Source organism: Oxyura jamaicensis, chromosome 4 (assembly GCF_011077185.1).
Source record: "Oxyura jamaicensis isolate SHBP4307 breed ruddy duck chromosome 4, BPBGC_Ojam_1.0, whole genome shotgun sequence".
In the NCBI taxonomy this organism is placed as follows: domain Eukaryota; kingdom Metazoa; phylum Chordata; class Aves; order Anseriformes; family Anatidae; genus Oxyura; species Oxyura jamaicensis.
This window is the reverse complement of record NC_048896.1, coordinates 66,711,302-66,737,615: the sequence shown is the minus strand read 5'-3', so window position 1 is coordinate 66,737,615 and position 26,314 is coordinate 66,711,302. Positions and strand designations below refer to the sequence as shown.

At 37.4% G+C, this 26,314-nt stretch overlaps 1 long non-coding RNA gene across 1 annotated transcript; it reads left to right on the top strand.

The window, feature by feature from the left end:
* The first annotated feature begins 320 nt into the window (after positions 1-320).
* On the top strand, positions 321-25,377 carry LOC118165775. Its single transcript, XR_004750234.1, has 3 exons — positions 321-530; positions 4,227-4,388; positions 25,330-25,377. It is a non-coding gene; the product is annotated as an uncharacterized LOC118165775 (long non-coding RNA).
* The last annotated feature ends 937 nt before the right edge of the window (positions 25,378-26,314 follow it).

The following is a 26,314-nucleotide window of genomic DNA, read 5'->3' as shown; positions in this document are numbered from 1 at the left end:
CACAACAGTGTGTCAAACTACACGTCTTTTTTAACTCTAAACCAAACTACGACCCGTGCTCTGTAAAATAGTGTCTGTTAGCTGATTTTTCTGAGGCAATCCTCTCAGTTCTGTGGTAAAAAACGTTGGTAGGGCGTCGTTGCCAACAAATAGCACCACGTACTTCAGTTCTGTCCTTTAATTCTGTCACCACACGCTGCAGTCCTGTCCTTTAACTCTGTCACCATATCCTGTTTCCTCCCTAAGGCCCCCCCACCCCGGACTTGGAGTTGGGACATCCATACTCAAATGTTTTTGTTTGGTTTGGTTTGGTTTTCTGTGGAAAAATACCATCACTTCCACTGAGCGTGGTGCAGGTTCATTCTTTTGTTAACAAAAGTCTTCTGGCACTTGTCTACAGGCCATTGATGCAAGCTCACTAAAAGAAGGGGAACTTTTTTCTTCAAGATGTTGGAAATCACCAAGGAAAATATTTTCTTTCACCTCAGAAACACCTAAGTGTACAGGTTGATAACAGCCGTGATGCACAGGTATGCTAGTGATGTTTTGGATTTAATGTTTCAAGCTAATAGGGTCTATTCTACTCACATTTTACAGGAATGAAAAGAAGTTACACTTGATTTCTAAATTGTCATCTTATTTGGATAATATTAAGAAGAACTATCTGTATCTGCAGCACCTCTAGAATGAACATTTGCTTTTAAAAAAAAAAAAAACTTCTCAAAGAACTAATTTTTATCACAAAAGCAAGTCTGCAGAGTTTCCCTCTAGGTCACAGCCCACCAAAACCTATTCTCTTAAGAAAAGGACTGCAGCAATGGTAACAGCACCACTATTAAGTTACAGCATAGTTTGTGAGTCACCTGGCTCTGACCATAGCTCTTAACCTCATCCTCAGGTAGAAGACCTAAAGTGAAAGTACCTTTATACATACCTCTGCAGGTGACAGTTTGATGCGATCCAGGAGGAATAAACTGGATGTTCTAGCCACCTCACTAATACTTCCTGGTATGACTACACAAAAATCACAAAACCAAAACAGCGCAAGATACAGATCTATCAGAATAATGGTTTTGTCTTCTTATGTCAAACACGTGGATTTTTACTGCCGCATAGTGAAATACAAGCACAAGTCAAGCATTAAGTTTTGTTGTTATCACAACAAACAAACAAACAAAAAACATGAAGAGAATACAGGTAAATTCAGCCCTTCCACCTGAGGTTAATGGTTTACATACGAAAAAGTACGCATGAAAAAGGCATCGCTTTTTTTTTTTTTTTTTTTTTTTTTTTTTATTTTTTCAATGAGAAACCTGGAAAAGTGACCTGGTCTCTGTAGTTTGATCCAAGAAGTGACTGACTTCTTTAACAGAAAATGTAAGACAAAACACATGCTAAATCTCTTTGACTGCCTCAGCAGCTTGGCAGAGGAGAGATTGTCCAAATGCACCAAATTCACCCATTTGGATTCAGGAAGGGCAGTTGCAGAGCTGGATTTTACCCTTTGAGCTGTTAGCAAGGAGTTGCCTCCCTGTGTCTCTTTAGTGCAGCATAAGGTCAGAAAATGGAAATGAGGGATTGGTGTTGCAGTAATGCTCTATTCGACTTTGTTCCAAACCTGCTTTTTCATAATGAGCTTCAACATTTACATATTAATTCACGTATCCATTAAGTTGATAGGCTTGGAAAGGGTCTTATCAGCTATCAAGTCTGGGTTTCTTGCTAATAAAAGCAACCATATAGTTTTATCAGTCTCTGTTGCATTATCGAGTCCTGGATCAGGTTGAGTAATTACAAAGCACCGCCATTCCAGGCAGAAACAGTATGGCCTATCTGAGGCTATTTGTTCAGTTTATTTTATGGTGGTGACCTCTGTTCTGATCAAAGAGTTGCTCCTTCTAATCTTGCAGTGTACAACGAGTAATCTTCTGCCAGTTTTATAACAGAGTTTATACCTGCTCTCCCCAGCACCCCTACTAGTTTGAACTTTTTGTGAGTGTAGCAGCAGTAAAAGCACTTGTGGCCTTTGGAGAAGGTTGGTGTTAGATTCATCATGCTTGTAACACATTTTTTTTTGTCATGGGCAAAAGCTGCTTGTGGAAGTGAGGTACAAATTGTGATGGTTTAAACAAGAGAACATTTGGGGAAGACATGAAATTTCCTCCAGTTGCATAACAGTGCTTTATATTCTAAAACTCCTGGGAAAAACATGTTTATGATGAAAGACTAAATAATTAAGATAATTTCTTTTTGTATCCCACTATCAATATGAGCATGTAACCCAAAACTGTATCTACCATTCACAGAGCTTTGAGGTAGTGGATTGCGTAACAATAGAAAGTCAGTAATGGGATCTAATCAGGAAAGTAACACCTAACAAATACATTTCCTTTTGTGAGCCTGAGATTGATTAACTTTAGATATTTCTTTTTGTTGCTAGCATAAGGGTGCAGAAAATCTTGAGAAAAACACCAATCCTTTGTTACTTTTTTCATCTGTGACTTCTACTTCAGTATTTATTCAGTTCCCTTTTAGTTATTGGTCACTGCACCGAATGCTAAATATGAATAGTAGATAAATGTGAGGTTTGAATTCAGTGAATGCTTTCGAGGACTGTCCTGTGGGAGGAAAGATTCTTTAAAAAGTTCTGTGAGACAACTCACGTGTTTAAACCTACACTGTGGTGTAAGTATCAGCATGGATTCTGCTTTCAGTTTCGTTTATAGCTATTGGAAAAAAGTATTACCATTGCAATCAGGAAGTGGGGATACTGAGTTGCAATTACGCTGATACAGGAACTGGAAAAAAAATACAAATAAAAATAAAATAAAATAAAAAATATTGCTTTGTGTCTTGGTAACCCTGAAAACACACACACAGGCACATAATATGTATCCTTTCAGACCTATCAGCCCAACTTTTGCCTCTGCCCTTCTGCTCTGATTTTATGCACCCTCTCCTTCCTGATTCATACACGTGGCATGTAATTCAATCCACATGTGCTCTATGCCATGGCATCCCACAACCCAGAACATACTCTGTCCACACTCAGTTCTTACTTCTTAGGTATTTTTTCAGCCTAGAATTTCCCAAATGGCAATGAGAACATGTGAAATGATCTGTTGAGGGCTGGAGGGAAAAATGGGTGAAGAAAAGTGTCTCATTCTTGAAGTGCAGAGATTAAATGATGAATATTACTTTCAGCTTTGAAAACTTTTGTTGGTAATGCACTGAAATGATACTTCTGAGTTGCTAAAATGCATTCCTTTTTGGCAGGGGGTAAATTTATTTTTTCCTCCATTTTTGTGAACATTTTTTGAATATTTAACCCCAACTCAGGACTAATCCAGCTGCCCCTAAGCTGCCTTTTCCCATTGTCTCCCTATAGCCAGTTTCAGTAGCAATTTCTCTCTCTCTCTTTTTTTTTTTTTTTTTTTTGTGTGTGTGTGTGTGTGTGTGTGTGAATGCAGCTGCTTTGCTTGAATTCCTGTAAGTGCTAAAGAGCAAAAACCTCTTAAAAAACCTGAATGCTCTCAGCTAAAACCACACCCCCATTTTTATCTCTTCATCTCAAGAATGAATGCATCTAGTTTTAATATTTGTGAGAGTAGGAGGAACGTAGGAGGAGCACAGAAGTTACACATCTCCAGATTAGATGGTTACCCAAATGAGGTAAGAAAGTAAAGCAAAACCCAAATCATGCCATTCTCTGGTTATAGAATCAGAGATTTCATTCGATGTCTTTGATGCTCACACTTTTGACAGGATGCAGCTGTTGCAGCTTCTGTACATGCTGCAGTATTTTTATTCATGTTGTTCTGGGAATTGTGAACCCATAATTGTTGTATTCCTTCAACACGTGTTCCACAAGGATTGGCTCAGTGAACCTCCTTGGTGTATACCATTGTTTCAAAATAAAAAAGACATATCTGAAATGGGAGACAAGCTTAACTAAAATTAGACTGTAGTTAATTCTTTTAAAGAAATAATAAAATAGAGGTTGTTCAGCAGTTATGCAATTACTGGTGATAAGGTCAAAGGGAGAAAGAAGGAAATGTCTCTACATTCATGAAATACTTTTTCTGTGCTATGTTTTCAGATTATCTAAAACTCATTTTTAATAACAGTAAATTATGCAAAAGAAAGTTTAGAAATTGTTTTTAAGTAGCCAAGGCAATTACTCTAAATTACATTTTTTTAATATCTGCGTTTCTCTGTTACAGAAGGTTTCCTGTCAGCATCTCGATTGGGGTGGTTTTGTGAGTAAAGAAAGTAAAGAAAGTCCACACAGATTCAGAACCAAACAAGATCGATGTCAGCCTGGAAGAAATGCTTATAGTTACAGCAGCACTGTTCATCAAGGGACAGCACCTCTACATATGCAGAAGGTAAAGCATTTACATTAATACTAATACTCAAAAGCACCCAATATTGAAGGCCCTTTCGAGAGTGACTTCTGCCTCCACTTGGCATGGTAAACCAGGTGATTTTTTGTGCCATTTGCAGTGGTTATCAACACTGGATTCAATTTGAAATACACTTATATCCTCCTTCATTGTCTTGAAAATTATTTGTATTCCATCTCAGATACTCATTTTACACATTCTGATTACTGCCCTTAAAACTTGAAAAAACATTCTGCTTGACTGCTTCCTTCTGGGGAAGACTGAGAAAGCAAAATCACACTCACAAAGCAAAACCTTCAGTGAGTCTTTTATGTAATGTTTGAACTGTCAAGCTGATTTTAACACTCAACTTGACAAACCCATCACCATTTCATACCTTTCTGAATCCTGCCAATACTACCCAGCATATAACATTTAAACTTAAACTTAATTTAAAACATAATTTTAAACTTGAAATTCTGAAGGGTTGATGAGATAGAAATTGGTCTGAAGCATTAAGGGAGAAGAACATTTATTTTGTAATATATTTAGTAATTTGCAAGTCTATATCTTATTTAAGAAATGGTTTAAGCACTTGGGACCCAGAAAATTTATTAATAGTTTGTGAAACTTATTTCTTTTTTACAAGAATAAATCATTTTTGAAAGTAGTTTTCAGATTCCTAATTTGCTTCACGTTTTCAAAATGTGAGTATACACTTTGTGAGTATAAGATGAAAAATACCATGGCGAATTGAATCAAATAGTATCTGATGAACTTCTGAATCTCTTTAGGTTCCTTTCAAGTGCTTTAAAAGATAAAAATAAAAAGTGAGGTTATTGACACCTAACCTATAAGCCTAGTCTCTATATGATCAGTGGGGAGAAACACTGGGATTTTTTAGGGGAAGTGTTTAGGAAGGTTAACCTCTAATATAGTTTTCTGTATTAAATGTATGATACAGAGTGGTACAAAATTCCCTAGATATTTGACTTGGAGAAAGTCTTGGACTGAAGCTACAGAGAGTGAGATCTACCAGCCATGCAAATATAACACTAATGCCCACGCTACTCTTTGTTACTCACCAAAACACCTTTTCTGTATCATAAGTCGTCTACAGCTCCATTCGTTTGGTTTTAATTCTGAATTAGTCCTTGTTTTTTTTCTAGTGATCGAACTCTACCGGGAACCCAGCTTGTGCTAGTGTGTAGTTTAGTTGTTGGGGTAAGGGAGAGAAGCTTTTTCATACAGGGTCACCAAAACCTGCCAAATAATGCCCTATAGTCTTCAGCAGAAGAAATAACTGAACAAAGAGAAGAACACTTAGTAGAAGTGCAGGAGTACATCATTGCCATTCAGTTCTACAGATATATTCACCATGGGTCCTCTGAAGAGAACTCTCATGCCAAAACTACCTGTATTGAACATCAAAGTTTACCTAAGTCATGTGTTGTGTTTCATTTTGCTTGTATTATTAGAAACGTTGAAGCTAGCATAGCATATAGACTACACAACAATTAACTAGGAGGTATAACATTTCTTACATTTTATGTTTTGCTTTGAGCCTTGCCAGTCTTTAATGATAATTTCTATAGTAACCATTTTTTAAGTAAACAATTGGTCAGTTCTGAAATTTGTCCTTGAAATTGCTGCTCTTGGTGCAGCTCAGGAGATCTTAATGGAAACAGCCTTCTGCTGGGATGCAGAATAACAAGGTTCAGGCTGTTGCTCTTCTATCTTCATAGAAAATATTTAGAAAATACCAGGCTAGTTTATCTCTGGACACGAAAGGGAGTGACAATCTCTGTCTCTGTCTTTCTGTTAAAACCTTAGTAAGATCTTGGTTTCAGTGAAGGCAGTGTAAGTGCCTGTGATATCTCAAAAAGGTGTGTAAAATGGAAGAAAAAATTGTTTTCCAGAGTACTAATGACATTTAGAAAAACTGTCTAATAGCCCCCAGTTGTCCAGAATTGTCCAGCTACCCAGGATCCTGCAGAGCCACTTTTTTTTTTCTTTTTTTTTTTTTCTTTTTTTTTCAAAACAAATCTTTCCCTTACCTTGTTTATTTTGCACTATTCTACTTACTGGCTTATGTTATGTGCCATTTTGCCTTTACGTTAGTTCATTTGCTTTCAAAAGCCATAGGTTGATGTCTTTAAAAAAGAGAGGAAAGATCAAGCTTTCTGTCATTTTAGTTTGCCACAGTAGATGGAGCTAGAAGCTGGCAATCCAAGTTCATCTAAAACGAGTCAGAATTGAAGGACAAATTAAGAGAATCATTATGCTTGGAACAGACCTCCAAGACCATCTGGTCCAACCATTCCTCAACCACCAATATTACCTACTAAACCCAGGTTAGAAAGGAAAAAAGGAAAAATACTTAAAGCATTTCATTCTTATACATATCCTTTTTTTTTTTTTTTTAAATTCAGCATGTAATACAGAGTGCTTTGGTGTTTGGTTTGTTTGCTTTCTGTTTATTTAGGGATTTTTTTTTCTTGTGCATATGAAACATTTAAAATGCTATTGCTTTTAATGCAAACTAGTTACAAGTTTAGGTGCTGTCTTGAATAGCTTGGTGTTCCTGAATTAGTGTTCTTTTCAATGCAGATTTCATGTACAAAGGAGGAAAATAGCTGATGAGGTAAATTTTCATCTGTTGCCTGTAGTTCTCTTATCTTCTCATTCATGTATATGAACTCAGTTATATTATTAACCAAGAATGTATCCCTAGAAAGACTCGAAAGTGCTTGAAAAGAGGGATGCAACAAGTCATAATACACATTTAGCTGTCGGTGTCATGAGAAGGCTTGTAAGTGTGTTGAAAGTACATCTGGATTGTGTATTTTCATTTGGTAGCTTAGATACAAAAGCTGAGACTAAAAATTATTTTCTCAGGTGTGTGGTTTTCAACTGTGCATGAGGTACTACTTATTAATACTTAACTTTGTATTTCAGAAGTCTATTTGAACACAAATTCAAATGTTGCTACAGTCTCCCCATGTTCTGCAAAGCTCTTACATTCTATTGAACATCAGTCAGATTTAAAATGTCTTCTTCACCCTATTTGCATTCAGCAAATAACTTCTGTATAAGCTCTATGTACTCTCATTCCACATCCTGCATGCTGCTTTGTTGGCTAGTGACTGTTATGAAAAAGCTGGAAAAAGCTGGAAAAAGCTCTTCATAATTTTTCAAACGTTGTACTTCATCAGCATTACCTAGTGCCTTAAATAATTTTTCACATTCTTTATTTAAAATATCTTTAATTTAAAACAACTTGTGTAAAAGCAATGAAAACATTTTCTGATAAAAGTACTTCCAAAAGAATTACACACTTTCCCACAAGAACAGCAAATAAATCGCACAACCTAATTAATCAACAAGTCTAGTTTTCTCTTTGTTAATACTTGAAGCTACAATGAGAGCTGTTTTTTTTGCTATACACCTCATTATGGCAATTTTCGAAGATTGTTAGGTCAGACATTAGATGTGTTTTTTTTAACAAAGTTGTGATATCAATGCATTTAGAGAATTCTGATCATAAGAAAAAAGTCTGAGCCTAAAGTGGAGCTTTTAAACGAAAAAAAATCTCACCTTCTGGCTGGAAGAAAAACACTTTAACAAATCAAATTCAGATGTAGACTGTAACTTCATAGCTCAAGTCCTGACTTTTCTCCCCTCCTGTACAGGAGCATACACCGTAGATCTTGCACCCCAAATTAGTATCTGACTGCTATGGTTTACTCTTCTCAAGCATTAATCTTAATACCTTAGTACAGGTAGGGTCATCGCAATTTTGCAGAAGAAGGGAATTTCTGTGCTTGCAACTATAAGCATAACCATCAGCATACAGAGTCATCTTCCTAAAACAAAAGCTTCTGGTTTCTTTCTAGAAGCTTGCCATACTAGTACAGTCTTTCGTTGAAATCTCTTATATCGTGATTAGAGAGTGGTACCTCTTATTTTTGTGCTACACCTCAAGAAGGATCTTTCTCTCAGCTGCACGTAAATGGGTTTCTAAAAGCTTGTTTTGAATGTTTGGATCAGGGAAAATAAAAGGCTTTGGACTGTCAAGAAAATGAAAAGTTTTCATTCACAAATGTGAGAATGTAAGTAAGTCTGGAAGAGTATTTCACATACGCTAAACATAAATATCTCAAAATAGCAGAAGATAAATGAGAACTGGGAAAGCTTTTATGAACTTTATGTGATTATATGCCAGTTCATAGAAGGATGGGTGGAGATCTCTCTCTGCATTAGAATATGTCACTCCTCTTGGCCACAAAACTGGATGTTCAGCATCTCTGAAAAGTGTATTTAATGTATATATGCTTCAGATACATAGGAAAGAGGCATACTGTATTGTATTAAGATGAAGTTTACAATCAGCAGTCTGGAAAGGCTAAAATAAATGGCCTCTGCTGTCATAGTCTTTTGCTTTTCTACTCATTGCTGTTTCACCCGATGTAAGGAATAGTCTGCATTATCAACAAATATCTGTTCAGTATTTTGATTTTTCCTCTATCTCCAGCGTATGATTCCTGGAATTATTTACTACATGTTATTACTTTTTCTGTTTTGTTTGTTTGTTTGTTGCTTGTTTGGTTGGTTTTGTTGTTGTTATAATTGCCATCTAATCTTTTCATTTTAGTAGCCAAGTGTTTCAATGAGTAATTTGCACTCAGCCCTCAGTCTTGTCTTAAATTGGATTTTTTTATTCCAGACCCATATCTTTCAGATGAAGGGATGGTTATGTCTACATTTTACACTTAAAATCCAAGACATGTCAGGATTCAGATAAAACTCTTCTACTCACTTTTTTCAAAATGACCTAATTTTATTATAGTGTTGCATTTTTTAACACTGTGTTTTTGCAAAGCCAACCTCCTGTTAACCTCAGTTGCAGTTCTGAGGACTTAATTTGTCTCTAGATCAGAATTTTGAGTTTCAATCCAGACATCCATAAAACTATTAGGTCACAATTAGTGATTCAAACAAGAAGCCAATGTTTTTCAAATAGCAAATTGCATGCAAATTAGACTGGCAAATTGTGCACAGATTTGTGTCAAATTCAGTGTCAGCTGAAAGGAGAAGAAATTGAAGAATTTTGGAAAAAAGTAACTTTTTGTTAGTACTGAAAATGAGATAATGTGTTTTCACTTTGAGTTTATCATGGAAGAAAAATTTAAATAACCCTGAGCAAGTTGTCTATTAACCAGAATAAAATTAGTTGATTTTCAAATTTAAATTGGATTATTCATTACTCACATATTTTTATTCAAAACACTTTCAGAAGACATTTGATTAGTGTCTGACAAGTGTTTTGTGAGAAACCGTGAGATTCATTTTTTCAGCGGCTTCTCTGATGCTTGAACCAGCAGTGTAGCTGGTGTCCACAGGGGGCAGGTACATCCTAAGGCAGCATGCTAGCAATGCAGTGGGGAGGGACAGACGGTCTCAAAGGTACCTACCAAGTGGTATTCCAGGTCACCAAGGTAGATGTGTCCTTGGAAGCACAGATTGCCTTCCCAACTTTCAGCTACACGTTTGACCTGTCTCCTTTACTTTCTTCCTGTCTAGGTTCCTTTTTCCCTATCTTTATCTCATTGTCCAACTCCCATTCTTTTGAGCCTATCAGATGGTCTTCTCTTGACTCAGAACCTGACTCTAGGCACAGCACATCCCTCCCTGTTGAGTCTGCTTTGGACATTCAGTTCCATCTTTCCTATCTGTCCTCAGACTTATTCCTCAAATGCTCATTCACCAGCCCCTCTACCAGCCCCAGCCCTCTTCCTCATCGTCAGATTTCTCACATGCAGTGTCCTTTCCTGTTTCTCTGTTCCAGTTTACCTGACTGGATGATAACAATCAGCTCGAGTGTTTTCTTTCTTTTGTAGTGTTTTCTGTCTTTATTTTATTTCTTTTTCCTCTGTGAACACTCACATAAATGAGAATTTAATGAGGTTAGTATCTGGAGGCAGGATCAGTGCCTTTACAGAAGGTGGCAGTGTATATATATCTTAGCTCTGGACATCCTGAAAAGTAATGGAGGCTGCTTTTCTTTTTGAATGAAATCACACCTGTCTGAATTGGTACAGACAGTGAATCTCAGCATGGATGAAAAAGAAGAGGATTTTTTTCAGGATGATGAGGGTTTCTTTGTGCAATTACAATCACACTATGTGATTGGAAACAATCTAGGTTCCTAACTTTCCGAAAATCATTTCTGAAAGGATACATTTAAGGGAATATGCAATTAATTTGACTGTCTCATCAAATCTATGGATTTTGTTGTTGTTGTTGTTAAGTATAAATGTGGATACATGTACCTCTGAACTGTGTATGAGTTATTAATAATAATTACGAATATTCCTTTCACATAGATTTCATTTAAGTTCTAGCCTAAGTTAGAACCAAGTGTCAAATTCCCATCTGGATCTTGACCACAAATATATTTTGTCTGGAACTTTCTAGGGTCCAAAATATACAAGTCCTTCTTTCCCTGGGACACACTGCAGTTTGTACAGTGCTCGTATATGCACAAATGGCAGACAGTGCTTGGCTAACTGTCCAAAACTGAGGGTGCATGCTCATCTGGGAAAGTAAACTTTCCTGTGAGACATTATTTATGTAGTTCAAAATGAAATTATTCTTCTTTTTCTAACCAACACGTGATCATTCCCTACAGTGTTTTAATAAAATTCAACTTCAGACAATTTAGCTGTAAAAGAAACAGGAACCACTTAGAGCTAAAGAAAAAATCAGACGCTTCCCTACACTGTGGTTTCTGCTCATTGCTCGACAAATATCTGATGCTGTCTGTATTCCCCAATGCCAGTTCCAAACAAGGAGAAGTTAAAGATTTTTTCTTCCAGCGTGAATGCAAGAGATTTATGGATATGAATCATAGTTTCTCTACACATCATTCATTTCTTTCATTTAACATATAACATAACATATCCCTTAATTCCTTGGTGGCCACATTTTTAACAGGTTCTCTGAGGATAGAACCATTAACACAAATGCTTGTGCTACAGGCCAATAAATGTTACAAAAGTAAGAGAGGAAGTAGATGCAAAGAGATCTAGTGAAGTAGAAAGGTCACACAGCAGGTTAATGACAGAGCCAAGAAGGGGACCCAGCTTCTAGCTCTGTGACCTATCCATTGACGTTTTTTTTTTTTTTTTTTTTTTTTTTTTTTTTTTTCCTCTCTGTTTTTGTTCCTATGCTTCTCTACACGTGGCCATGTGCTATAATAGGTAGCTTACAGGGGGCAGTGTGAGTCTAATCATTTCTAGCCACCTGTAATGTGCAATTATCGATTCATTGTTTTTTACTCTAAGCATCCTGAATAAAAGAGGGGAGAGAAGTATAATTAATGCAGGCAAAGTTGTATCCGGATGTAATTGTATGGCCTGGATGCTGCAGTACCTGTCAAACAAGCACAAATAATTGATATCCTGTTGTTTTCAAATGTTGCTGAGGCACTAATTATCTTTTAGCATCCTTCACCAGTGCAACAAAGGATGGAGAAACACCTCACAAGTTTTTTATCCTGTGATAGTTAGTTACTAAATAGAAATAGCTGTATCAACACTGTCTTTGATTACTTGAAAGGCTACTTTCTTGGCCCACAAGATCATTACATTTTTCTGTGTTGAGGTGCACAGCTTCTCCGCGCAGTTTGGTTAACAGCAGGTGGCATACTTCTCCCGACTGACGACTTTGTAGAGGCTGCATGTTAGTCAAAACTAGCTCCTAGCAAACGCTGATAGCTATTTAGTTCAGCACACATAGTAGTTTTCTCTGCCAAAGCTCTCTTTTATGAAAGAATTAGGCACGAACATCAGTTTTAGAATAAACTCAATATAATCTGAGGCAGACCTGCTTTTCACTGTCCATATTTGTACCTTTCCGTTTTTCCCAGTGACTCTCCCTGCCTGTGCTTTTCCCACAGCTCAATGCAACAGTCTTTTCATCCACTACTGCAGTTCCATCTGCACTAATCTTCTGCTGCAGTTACAAATGGCCTCATATGCAGGAGGTAATTAAACCCATAGTAAGTCTTTGCTGTGTGACACAAACATTTCCTGCTCCTCCGGTAACCAGACTGAAAATATTTGTGTAATTTGGTGTGGAATAACTGCCTCAAAATCTTACAGAGAACGTCTAACATCCATACAGAAAAATCCAAGGTATTATAGCTCTCATCACTTTCATAAATTAAACCCCCTAGCTTCCAAAACCAAGGCATAATATAAAGCTGTTGGCATGAAGAACAGCTTCCTGCTTGCGATAAAATAAACAGTTTCTAAGATACTCCATGCTAACCAGTGTCTCTGTTGGAGTTTGACTTTGCATACATTGTTAACTTCAGTGTGGCTATGCACTGAGCACACAATTAAGCATGTTTGTAATTCCTATCTTAGAAGACCTGCCAATACAAAGTCTTTACTATACAGACCTCTTGGCAGAATGAAGATTCTAATTTTGACCTGACATGAATAAATCTCTGACTTTGCTATTCGTTTTTCAAAAATAAAATAAAATAAAAATATTGTTTGATTATTCACCAGTTTTTCATCTTTTTATCAGTGATCCATTTCTCTTGTCTGGAACAAATAAACAGAGCACTTTTCAAAAGCATGCAGTTTTATCTAACTTGGTTTCCAGTGAAGCCAGACAAGTTTTAGAACTGACTTTGGCAAAACTAGAATTAGACTAATACTGAGCATGTTTCAAAATCCTACAGTGAGGACCTGATAACCTTACTGAGTTCTCAGATAGCTACTTAGGCAATATTGGTGCCCAATAGACAGTATCTTCCAATTTGTTTCATTTAAATCTGTCCTTGCCTAACTTAAAATGCAGTTATGTACTAAAAGGTGTGAGTACTTGTTTTTCCTTTCAGAAGTGCAAGCAGATAGATTGCCTATTTGATAAAGAGGAATCAAATAAAATTAGTTTATTTTTCTTTGAAAGAAAAATGAAAATAATAAATGACAGAAATTCCTTTGGAAGCCTATTCTAAATTTCAGCTTCTCCAATAAACAATTTTTAGTTCCATTGTTATGTTGAGTTTCTGACCACCTTGATTATGTTTTCTTTTCGTGGGTGGCAAGATAAAATGACCTAAGTCCATGTCAGAGGAATTTTTGTTTGTTACCACACAGTACAATAACTTTGTGTTTTTTCCAAAGAACAGAAAATTCAGTTCAAAGTCTCATGAATAAATACCATGAAGACTGATAAAAACACATCTTATCAGTAAAACAGTGAATGTTACTAGCCATTGGCTTCCACATTTGTTGTGCTAAAACCATGACAACTACAAATCTTTTTTAGGGTTTGAGTTCATAGATCTTAAAGAAGGAAAGGTCATTCTTTAATTTCCATAGAGACAATACCTTAACTTTAGAGGCAGACCTGTTCATAAGCTTGTATCTTTCTGTTCTCTTGATTTTATACTGGGTTCAAATAGTCACGTTTTTAATGGAGGCTCTGTTTACAAGATACCTTCTAATTCACAACTAACTGCTGCACAAAATCACATGCCTGCCAAAACAGTTTTGCAGGTCCGATTCAGGTTACATTAGTCTAGATTCACTCAGTTTCATGGGATTGCCAGTGTAAAACAAAATGGGGCCTGCAGGATCAGAAATGTCACTTTTGTTTGGGTTAATGGGAATAGGGTTGGAAAGTTCAAAATTCACTGTCTAGAAGCAAAAGCACCACTGATAATGATGGATCCCTTGTTTTCCATATGCAGGATTTTTACTGAAGCCCCACTTCTTCCTGCACACCTACTTTCTGCTCACACAGTTTTCCTTTTTACACAGATTTTCTGACAGAAAGAAACAACACAAGGAAAGGACCATGAGGCTTGGTCTTTTTTGACACACATTGAACTTTGTACATTTTCCAATAAGGTCTCCAGGAATTATATTAATCATCTTTTGTGTTACATTTTCAGTCCTTTCAAGTTTTTAGATTGAAGATTTTTCTTACATTTAGCAGGTTAAATTCAATACTCAGATTTGCATTTACAACCTGGAAGACAGGGAGCAGGTGTGGGTGTAAATGCGTGAAGGTGTCACTGTGACTAACACAATCTAATGTGCACATTTCTAGAAGTCAGATGGAAATAATAACCACTGTAAAAGGCTAAGTCTTTCAGAAATGAGCACTCTTGGTCTCTGAGAAGACGTCAGGTATACTAGCTGGAGTCAGAAATGGACATTTGTCCATGTAGGTCATAGTTGAATGCTAGTTCTAGGATTGCAGTGTTAGAATTTGTTACATTGTTTTGAATTCTTATTGGACATAGGTCAGGGATAGCAGATTAAAAGATATATATCGTTTGAAAGGTTTGAACATTCTAAGCATTCACTGTCTTGACCAGTGGCCCCAGGGTCACTGAATGCAGTCAGAAGTGAGATTTCCCAAGGATTCAGTACGGCCCTATCTCAGACTCCTGTTAGGAATTTTACTGTTGCCTTCAGTAGGAGCACAGATGTGCTGGTGATATTTCTCCTCAAGCAGCCGTTATTGCATAAAGTAGACCTGGTCTACTTACTAGACGGTTTTCACATAAAATGCCAATTAGTTGAATCCAAAATGTTTCACTGGAAGCATCACATTTCTGATAAACTTTCAGCAAATCTGAGGTTAAGTTTTCCATAGACACATACTGGCTTTAACAATGTGCAGGAAGACAAGCCCTGTGCTTGTGGGATTTCTAGTAATGGAGCACTCAGTCAAGTGAACCATGAGTATCGGTGTTCTGGGCTGAATGGCCATGCCAAAGCATGCAGGCTCCCTGACAGGAAGGTGTGAACCCCAAAACTCATACAGTGTGACAGCAATGAGGCTACAGTGCCTGACCCTGAAACAGGACACTGGAAGATATAAGACTTGTGTTTGTGCCAGGCTCTCAACACTTTCAGGGCTCCTGTTCTTACACGAGGAGCTGAGTCCTCAGTCCTGTCTCAGCACTAGACTCTCCACTCTGCCAATAGCAACTGTGAGAAATTTGGTTCAGCACAGAACTCGCACGGCTTCCAAATTCCCTGCCCAGGGAGCCAGGAATCTGGCAGTCTGAGGCAACCCTGGCATAGAAAACACTTAGTAAGACTTGGGAGGTAGATATAACATATAAATCAGTCAATGTGACTATTTCTGAGCAGGGTAAAGGGAATCACCCCATTACCACAAAGAACACAGGGCAGGATTCTTTGGGTTAGCTGACATGTATTCTTAACTCTGTGGCTATATGAACGAGATCCACGCTGGCTTTAAAGGAAGTCACGAGTCTCTTTGTAGTCAGATTAGCTAAGGCGCCTCCAGATATCTGCAGCTTGGTAAAAGGAAACCCACTGTGTGTTTGCAGCTCTCTTAGTCATGGGGTTCACTTACAGTTCACTTAAAAGATCAAGTCAGTTAAGGGCAATTCTAAATTCTTTTAATTTAATTTCATGAAATATTTTGGAGACCTATAGATAGATCATGAATATGCTTGATTAGCAAAACTGAGCCACTGTTGGTATTAGAATAAAAGCCATCTGAACAGAAAGCAAATGTCAAGGACTCAGGTTGGAGGGCAGTGTAGAGGAATGGCCTTGCGAGTATAGCCACTGTCTAATTGATCCAAAAGACAACATTAAAAGCTTCATGTGCAAAGAGTTTGCTAGTATTTCTTTTCATGACTTGAGATGAATTCTCCGGTTAGCATTGAAATTTGAAAAAAAAAAAAAAAAAAAAAGAAAAAGCTTTTCAGACTCTGCAAAGCCACAGCTGTATCCATTGCCTCTTTCTAATTCCTTCATATCAGTGAGTATCTGGACCAATCCTTTTGTTATTTATTTAGAGAAACACATGAACCGTATAGATCTTTGCTAGGCTTGATCACAGTTTTTGGTCCCAGATGAAATTCTCTGACTCTTGGACAGTACTGAGGAACTTCTCTTTTAAAATCAGGACTTCCTGAAGGATCTCAATTTGGTACCCCAAATCACTTGTCCAATTTGAAAATTGTAGCTAGAGTTTGAAAGCACTACTCTAAAGAAAACAAGTAATCAAAAAAGCAACGTTTCCACAGATTTATATTATTTTTGAGTCAATTCCTTGGCATTAGCAATCCCAGGTTCCAGTGTTATGTACTACATCATAACAAATACAGACAAATGAGAACATATGAAGGAAAATGGCAATCAGCAGAAATACAAGTTTTTGTTGCTGCTGCACATCAAATTCTCTTCAAAGAGATCATGACATGATGGTAATATCATTGGGGTTTTATTCACGTTTAAGGGAGTAGTGGACCTGGAACTGCAAGTCAGAGATCACCTAATAAATGTGGTCTGTTTGAATGCTGCTTGAAAAGCTTTTAGCTGTTAAAAGCAATTGATTTTTTTTCAGACACAAAAGTACACATGCTCAGGTTTGACTAACTGAACTTTGCTTCTGAGGCTTAGACAAAAATGTTGAAATATTTCACTGTGTTTTTAGATTAACGTGCAGGGACTTAAAACTTCATGTTGAGCTCAAGACAGTGGGGCCTCAGAATTCATTACAATATAGTAATATCCAGGGATGGATTCTCTTTTTATGTCAGTGAGTAGATGAAAGTGTCAGCTTTCAAAATTTCTTAACCACACTACTTCAAAAAAAATAGAACAGCCTCAGTCCTAGCTGTAGCAGGCCTGCTTGGTAGGCTGCAGAGCTGTGGGCCCTGTGTCTTCTGGTTCATCCTTACCCTCCTGCTCAGAGCTTCAGCGTTCCCTGCTGGGATATCGGGGTGAGTCCTACCTCTATGCAGATATTGGCTTTGAGGAAATTGAAAACTTGGATTCCTATAGGAGTGCTGGAAGCAATATTTTCAACTACAACTATGAAAGGGCTTTGTTCAGTACATGGAATGGAAAGGATCCTTCCCTGCACATTTGTCTATCTCCCTTAGGGAATAACCAGCAAAGCTCCAGTGAAGAGGACCTACAAATGGTTCTATAAACTCACATTCCCCTGTTAAGGTACCAGCTCAGGCCCTGACTCAGCTAAAGAAATCGCAAAGGCTGAAGGGGGTATTTGAGGAGGAAAATGCCACTCCTGCTCCAAGGCTTCTGTTAAAAGAAACATCTTTCCAGTTTCCGGTGTTGTGAAAGCTTTACATCTAGGAATTGCTTACTGAGAAATGGAGGGCAGAATGAGAACATTTACAAGTTGTCTCAAATAGATAAAATAATAACTTTGTGAGAATCAAACCAATGCTAAAATTCCAGAGATCCTAACAGAAAAAAACAGCACAAGTTCAGAGAACAATTATAGCAGGAACACAAAATCTATTTCTATGGAGATAGAAATGTAAGAGAAAGTATTTGTCACCTCCACAGTTTTTAGGCCAAAATAGGAAAATTGTGAGTTTACAATGAAATTAAATAAAAAGGAAGACAAAGTAAGCGTGTACTGCTGAGGGACAAAGGCTGTCAGTGGTGCTGTAACGTTCGGGTGTGTCAGCTGCAAATTTGGGGAGTTCAGGTAAAATCACACAAATCTTGTAGAAGTCCCACAGTCCCACTAGACATGAAGTAATTTTTTAAGTCTTCAAGAGTTTGAAATTGGGAGCAAAAACAGTGGCTCCCAGAATCACTAGTTAATTTTCAGCATGCATTTCTTCAGATTTTACCACACACATATGCTTAAACTTAGAAAAATGTTTGTAGTCATGTTTTTTATAAGTTGGAGTTCACAGATACTCATCTTAAATGAATTCAGAATAAAAACAGCCCAAAAACTTCCTGCCATTTGTCAGAAGTTTTCAGTATCACTTTCATTGCTAAACCTGAACTGCATCAGACTTAGAGAAGAAATATTAACAATCTCTTACCAAACAAAAGCTTTCAGTTTTGGCTCTCTGCACTGAATGGTTCTATACTGCCAAAGACAATTGAGTTACAGCTGACTGCAGTTGGACTTTTCCAGGCACAGTGCCATCAACAACTCCTTGAGGTTGAATGGCTTTTATTAGCTATTGGCAATAAAGTAGCCACAACAGAGATGGATTGGTGAAAAAGATGAACCACAGAAACTCTTGAGTGAAAGTTTTCGGCGAACTTGGAGCAAATCTGTTAAAGTCATTAGAAATATATGAAGTAGCTCACAGCTAAACTTATGCATAAGTAGAACAGATCCAAAAAGAGTTTATCAAAAAAAGAAAACACATGAGAAGCGTATTAAAATGGTAATGAAGCACAGAAATAGAGTTGCAACAAAATCGTTGTTGTGTGTACTGTTGAAAAAAACATACTAATCTAATATATACAGTTCCACATGTATCAGTTATGCCAATCGCTTTTTAATGGCATTGTAAAGAAGAATGCAAGCAGACACTGAGAATATGAGATTCTCTAGATTTATAACATCGGTGGGATATAAAAGAGCAAAAATAGGTGGATCATAAAACTCAGAATGACAGAGGCTGAAAAGCTCAGGCTGCAGCTTGGAAATTGGAAACTGAGTGCCAAATAGTTTTGAGGGCACAAGTGAATGTGCTGGATTCCAAAGGCCTCCTGAGAATTATGTAAGAGGAAGAAAAAAAGATCGCCACAGACAGTTATATTTCGGAACAAACAACCATCATACCACTGCAACAATTCAAATTACAAATAGTGTATCAAAGAAAAGTCTAAAAAGTACTGAAGCAAAAAGTTCTTTTAGCTGAAGGCATTATAAACCCAGTAACACTGTACCTGGGATAATTCATTTTTTGTATCTATTTTGTAGACAGGTATGCACTTTACTCATACAAAAACATTGCTGTGATATTTTTGAGAGACCCTGTAGCTAGAAACTGATAAAATGGTCAAGCCAGTATTTTACCTACTCTGGAGACTACCTATTTATATTGACAAAAAAAAAAAAAAAAAAAAAGGAAAACAGGGAAAAAAGGGCCTAAAAGATAAAGTTCACAGAACTTGCCAGCTGATAGCCTTCACAAAACATCGAAGGCTTCACATTAGAAGTTAGAATACTTCCAGTCCAACTGCCTGACCACTTCAGGGCTAACCAAAATTTAAAGCATATTATTGAGGGCATTATCTAAACACCTGAACACTGACAGGCATGGGGCATAAACCACCTTCCTAGGAAACTTGTTCCAGTGTTTAATGACCCTTATGGTAAAGAATTTTTTCCTAATGTCCAGTCAGAACCTCCTCTGATGCAGCTTTGTGCCATTCTCGCATGTTCTATCATCAGTTACCAGGGAGAAGAGGTCAGCCACTTCCCCTCCTCAGGAAGTTGTAGAGTGCAATGGGATCACCTCTCGGCCTTCTCTCCTCCAGACCGGACAAACCAATTGTCCTCAGCCTCATCTCACAGGCATGCCCTCCAACCCTTTTGCCAGCTTTGTTGCCATCCTCTAGATGCATTCAGGTATCTTAACATCCTTTTTATATTGTGGAACCCGGACTTGCAGACAATATTTGAGATGAAGCTGCACTGACATAAAATACACTGGGAGAATCACCTCGTTTGACCAGCTGGCTATGCTGTGTTTGATGCATCCCAAAATGCAGTTTGCCTTCGTGGCACAGTGCTGACTCATTTGGGTAGACTGAAGCAATTTAATGCATACTAAAGAAGTTAATATGAAACGCCTACAAACATCTTACATCATTTTGTCTTACATCATATTGTCTGACATCATAAGACAAAGCAAAACCATTCTCATGCTTTTAATGCCAACGGCTGATACTGGCATCTGTTCCTTGATAAGGAAAACAGCTACATCACTGTGCTCTGGATTTCATGAGACAAATTGGTAGGGATGGTAGGATGCCCTAGGGATCGAACAGTGGCTTAAAAGCAGGACAGGCAACAGGACTCACTAACAGGATTCAAACGCCTTAGAGATTAATGTAAAAACAGTATAAATCGGAGGAAAAAGGAGCATAGCAAGAAATACTGCGATGTCTGAAGTCAATCTCTTTTGATCAGTGGAAATAAGCAAGATTGAAGAAAAAGGAGATTTCTGGCTGACTGCTGCGCTATTTGTGATGATACACTTACTAATTTACCTGCAGTTTCCTCTCACTGGGTAAAACCAATAAAGAAGATATCCATTCTAAAAGGTATTACTAAATCATAATAAAGTCTTTGTTAAAAATATTTCACATGGTTCTTCTCTGTTAGCCTACTGTGTATAAGCCGTCTGGGTGAGTCAAGGATGGAAGTGCAGAAAAGACAGAGGTCATCTAAAAGATGAAGCAAAGAGCAGGAATTAACTTCCCCATTCTGAAATTCTATGATAGGTGGAATGTGAATGAATAAAAGCACGTTGTTGCAGAGATGGGGACTAGGACAATGTTTCTAGATATATGGCAACCAGGAGCTTTCATATTAATCTTACTAACACCCACAGAGCAATAAATGCACAACTGAAGCATCTTTCAGTCTCATATATGTGCAATAATAAGCTCCACTAGAACAGTCCAGAAGGAAACTCTTCAGAAACTACTATAGATCGTCAGAAGGCATTTTTATGAAGCATCTCACACACACAGAGAATACTGTCTCATGATGTTCTTGGAACAGCAGTACTAAACCTGAGATATTATGAGATACAGAGATTTCTTGTGCAGCAGTCCTAGATCATAAAGAGAAAATTATGAAAAATGCATTTTTCCTTCTAAGGGAAAGCATCATTTAAAGCAACCACATTCCAGATTGAAGGCAGGAACTCGAAAGAACAAGAATCAACTCTGATCACAGGTTAATAATTACTACTAACATCACATATAAAAGCAATATACTATTAAACATATTTTTGAGAAGAGATATGAAAACATATGCTGGAGCCATTAGAGCCCACTGAGACCTGATCAACAAGACCAAAACCAGATTTACACTGGCTTCTTCTACATCTGCTTGCAAGGCCTTCTCAAGGCCTTTAGGGCTAGTATAGCATGAAAGAGCCTTCTTCCAACTCCTGCCATGGTAAATGCCATATTAACAGGTTATTAGGGAACTACCTAAGCTAAAAGAAAGGAGTAACTTAAAAAGGAGGGGCATGAATGTGTGTGTGCCTGTCTTGAGATGGACTTTGGAAGGTATAATGTCACATTATGCAATCAAGTTGTTCGATTCATGCTTAGCTTTGCAGTCTGGAAAACATACATCCACCATCTGTAACAAGATATATAGAAAATATTTTGAAACAAATGAAAAACATTTTTTTAAAAGTATGTTTTCTAGGTGGGCTTGATGTTAGAGAGAGAGCATAGAGAGGACAACGAGGTCTGCGTGTTATTCAGTCGGAAGTCTTTCTCCCTCACTTTAAGATAAGCACTAGATATTGCATATCCTGGACACAATCTGTGTCCTAGATTTTGGCATGAAGTTCAGGTTTGCAAAACTGTTTTGGTGGTGAGGATGCAGATCTGTGCTCTTGAATCTGTTCCAGCAGAGGAGTACAAAATTAAGCCACTAATTTGCAATTTGAGCTTATTGGAATTAGGTGTTTGAATTATTAAGGTGCAGTGAAACTATGGATGGTCATGCTACTTGATTAAAACACTCATATTTTGATGAAAAAAACAAAAAACACCTCTGGAAATCTGAAGATGAGTGGCCGATCTCAGGATGACTGGCCTAACATGAGAACTAAGGATGTTCCCAAAAGGCATGCCCTGTCGTGGAATACTGTTAGCAGGTCTCTGCCTATTCTGCTACAGTAATCAAATCCTTCCAATGTTTATGTTTGCTCATTGGATGGGCATTCTTGCTCACTTTATATCTCTGAGTCCATCTCTGTTCAAATAAAAGCCATATATCTGTTTCAGTTGTTTGACTTGTTTTACATTGGAGCCAAACATCAGCGATAAGAATAGCAAACATAATGCAGTGGAGCAGGAAAAGATTGGTACCTGAGCATATGTCCCAGACTACAGACACTTATTGAGAAATGTACTGCTAATTAAAGTTATTTTAAAAATGAGATACTGCTCAATGGCAAAGAAATACTGGTAAAGCACATGTCCATAGGCCCAGCACTGGAAATAGGAGATGGCAACACCTTTTTAAGCATTATGTCACTTCAGCCTGCTGGTAGATTGGAAGGGAAGTAGCATTCTTTTTGCAGATTCCATCCACTTTAGGAAAAAGCTATTCTTCATTTTGAGGAAGAAAAAAAAAAATGCTAGTTGGCTGCCCATCTTTCTGTTTTCATTAGATAGGTAAAAAGCCAAAGAAAAACAAAGAACAAAACCACCTCCAAAACAAAACTGTGGTTATGGCAGTAGATGTGGTCCTGGCACACGAACATCTCGAGATCTGATGTGTATCTCAAAGTTCATTAACACAAAGAAAACTTTTGGTCTTTAACACAAATAAGAAATAGCATTAAATAAGTTGAGGGCCACAGAATTAGGAGGTTTGGGCGATCACTGTGACAAGGACTTACTTTCCAGAAGTGCTTTGGCAGTTTTTTTATGATGATATATCAAATTTGTTACTCAAAAAGCTTCAGTAATTTTAGTACATTTTGGTCTGCATATATATCATTTTTAGTAGGAATATTAGCCTCAATGAAATACGAATACCTTCCCCTTCCATTTCTGAATGCTTTCCACTCTCCTGCAGTCTCCTTTTAAGTGCAAACTACGTGGACACAAAGATGAATAGGTGTTTCTTTTTGGTAAAGGAGTTATTGTAAAATTCGTGGTTCAGAAAGTCCAAATGAACTGTTGCTCTACCATGGCATCTCTTCATCCTTTGTGATTATGTTGTATCATAAGATAGCTGACAGCACAAAGTGAAGCCTGTCCATAGGCAGAGTGGAAGGAGCTTGTTAAGTAGGTATCCTTGAACATATTTCTCCACTAGGAGTCTGAGAACAAAGTTACCTATTCTGTATCTAGTCTTTCACTTTACACAGCGTGGTGTGTTAGAAATATTTTTAAATGTGATGCTTCCTTTTTTTGCAGGTCAGTTATGCTTGGAATTACTGCCCTTGGTTCCCCACAGCTGAGGTTGTAATACTAGTTACTGTTTGCAACTTTACAGTTGAATGTAAATGGATTCATCTTAATGTATGTGCAAATGCTTCCATCTTAAAATGCAATTGCTATGTTCCTTTCTTAATACTAGGACAGCTTTGCTGAAAGTTTACTCAAAGCAGTATGGAAGAATTGAGCAACAGGAAGCTCCTTAATATTGTTAAACAAACATCAGCATTGGAGTTCAAATCTCTTTTTCAGCAGTAATATGAAATGTTGGCATGAAGTACAGGACAGACAACAGAAGATATCTAGAAATAAACATGGACCCTGTATTACAAACTTACATATTAACTCCAGGGGACTAGTAGTGTTCTTGCTAACACTGCACAATGCTGCAGGGGAAAATTCCAGATAGCTTTCAAGATGCAACAGTAAATACTGAGACCTTTTCTTGTGCTAAATTTCAACAAAACAGAAAAGACTTTCATCTCCCCATCCTTACTGCATTTTCTTCAGACTGCTTTGATATACCCTTAGAATGTTTCCAGGGCTGGTCTAAGGCATGATTTATCACTATCACATTTCTTCAGCACTGTGACTTGGGCAATGTTCCCAGTCTGGTTGCATTTCCCATTCACTTTATGGTTATCAACAATACAGCTAATTACATGTTTATATCTCACTGAGTGCCTTTAATTCCTAAACTGGGCCTTGATCCTTTACATCACTAAGAAAAAAAAAAGCTATTTTTCATGTGCAAACATATCAGGAGCAGATTTGGGAAAGCGAACAGTTTCTTGTTGTTGCTGTTGTTTTTCAGAAGCAGCAGCTAGTATAAATTTCATTGTATCAAACTATAGTGTAAAGTCATCTAACTTTTAGGCAGTTTTTCATGGAGCACAGAATGGTCTTTTTGAAAGACAAGATGCATTGATGCATTGTGTTGACATTTTTCTTATTAAAATTACCTGAAAATATTTTATGCTTAGATATGTCATTAGATTTATTTTGGATATGTTTAAAAACTCAAGTTCAGAAACAAGTTTTGTTGTTGTTGTTGTTGTTTTGTTTTGTTTTTGATTTTGTAAAACTTCCAGAAAACTCAAAATTGAATTATTCATACAACTCCCAGCAGGAATAATATAGCATTGCAGTAGAACTGCTCACTTCAGGGAAGGAAAAAAAAAAAAAAAAAAAAGAGAGAGAGAGAGAGAGAGTAGAAGACTAAGGAAGTATTAGAAGACCTTGCTCTGAGCTATACCAGTTTACTTACTACCAGAAGCAGTGAGTTGCGAGGCAGAGCACGACCTCCAGCAATGCACTGAGAATAGGTATGGGGATTGAAATCCAGCCACTGGAGGGAGAAACTCCTTAAAAGCAGCAGCCCCCTCTCAGAGGGAGCTTTTACTGGTGCTTTGCAACCTGGAGCAGAGGGGCAGCAGCAGGAGAGCTCCCTGGGACAGCTCAGGGAAGTGGTTGAGTCACCATCCCAGGAAGTCTTCAAAAAGTGTGTAGATATTGAATTTAGTAAGGTGGTTTAGTGGTGGACTCATCAGTTCTAGGTTAAAGGTTGGACGGGATGATCTTAGAGGTCTTTTCCAGTTGGAATGATTCTATTCTATGATTCTGTCATCTGGAAATCCACTCACTTTCTAGCCTGTTGGAGATGATATGTTAGTTACTCCAATTCTACATTTTTCCTTTTTTTTTTTTTTTTTCTCCCATTAGAATTCCATTTCTTCCATCTTAAGAATCTTGAAGATTAAGCCTTAAAATTACTAGAGCATTTCCTAGTTTGGTTTTGTTTCTTTGTTTGTTTTCCCTTTTGTCTTGCTGGAATAAGATTTTAAGGCTTTGTTGTCTCTTCTCCATCTCAGCTCCACCAAACCAAGTGTTGTCTGCACTGGATGTATATATTCATATTCATGTATATTTTGTAATAATAGAAGAAGAGCATTTTACTGAACCAACACAAGCAGCACTGAGGTCATGGGACAGGAGTAGCATGATCAGAAAAAAATGAGAGGACATGATGGAGGGACTGGAAGAAGATTTGGAAAGGAGGAAGGCCAACAGGTACTGGTTGCCAGAAGCTTAAAAGCCAATTAATTTCAACTCTGTATTTGACTTGAAATTACTAACTGTTTACATTTTAAGTTAAGAGAAGGGTCTACCTAACCAGATAGGGCAATTACTGTCATAGATCATATCTGTGCTGCATCTGATAGTGGCCAAAATAAGGTACTTTGGGAAAAGTACAATGGCATGACATAATCTAGTCTCAGTGAAATTTATATGTAAATATGGCTAAATTGAATGAAACTCACTGGCAACAACAACGGGCTTTTGAACTCAAGAGAATTAGAACACAGGTTACACCACAATGAAGATATCTCACTTCTAGGAGGAGGAGATGACGAATCAACCAGACAGGCAAGCCTTTTGTGATATTAGTGGGAATTAGGTAGTGACAACCTGGGACCAGGTAGGATGAGGAAAGCATTCTGGGTAGTGAAAACAGAAGGATGGAAAGTTGCAGAAGAGGTCTGGAAGGGCGTGCTTTTCATGCTCTAAGATATTGTTCAGTCTTTGCTTGTCTCTCAAGATATCATTATCAGCTGATCATAAGCCAGAAATTTAAAGTTCTTCCTGGGTGGCTATATAATAATTTTAACAACTTCTTTCAAGCTGATGAGTATCTCCTCCAGAGGAAATTTATCCAGTTCTTGTTAATGAAAACTTGATTACCTGCAGTAGATAAGAATACTTCTTTATGTTCCATATTAAAGCCTAACAAAGAGGCTGAGGGACAGACTGAAATGTCAACGGTGCAACCATTTATTTCTGGCTATTCAGAGTGAATGATATAAAGGAATTCAGCTCTCCTGTGTACTCTTCCCCAGCTCCCAGTGGTTAAAAAAAAAAAAAAAA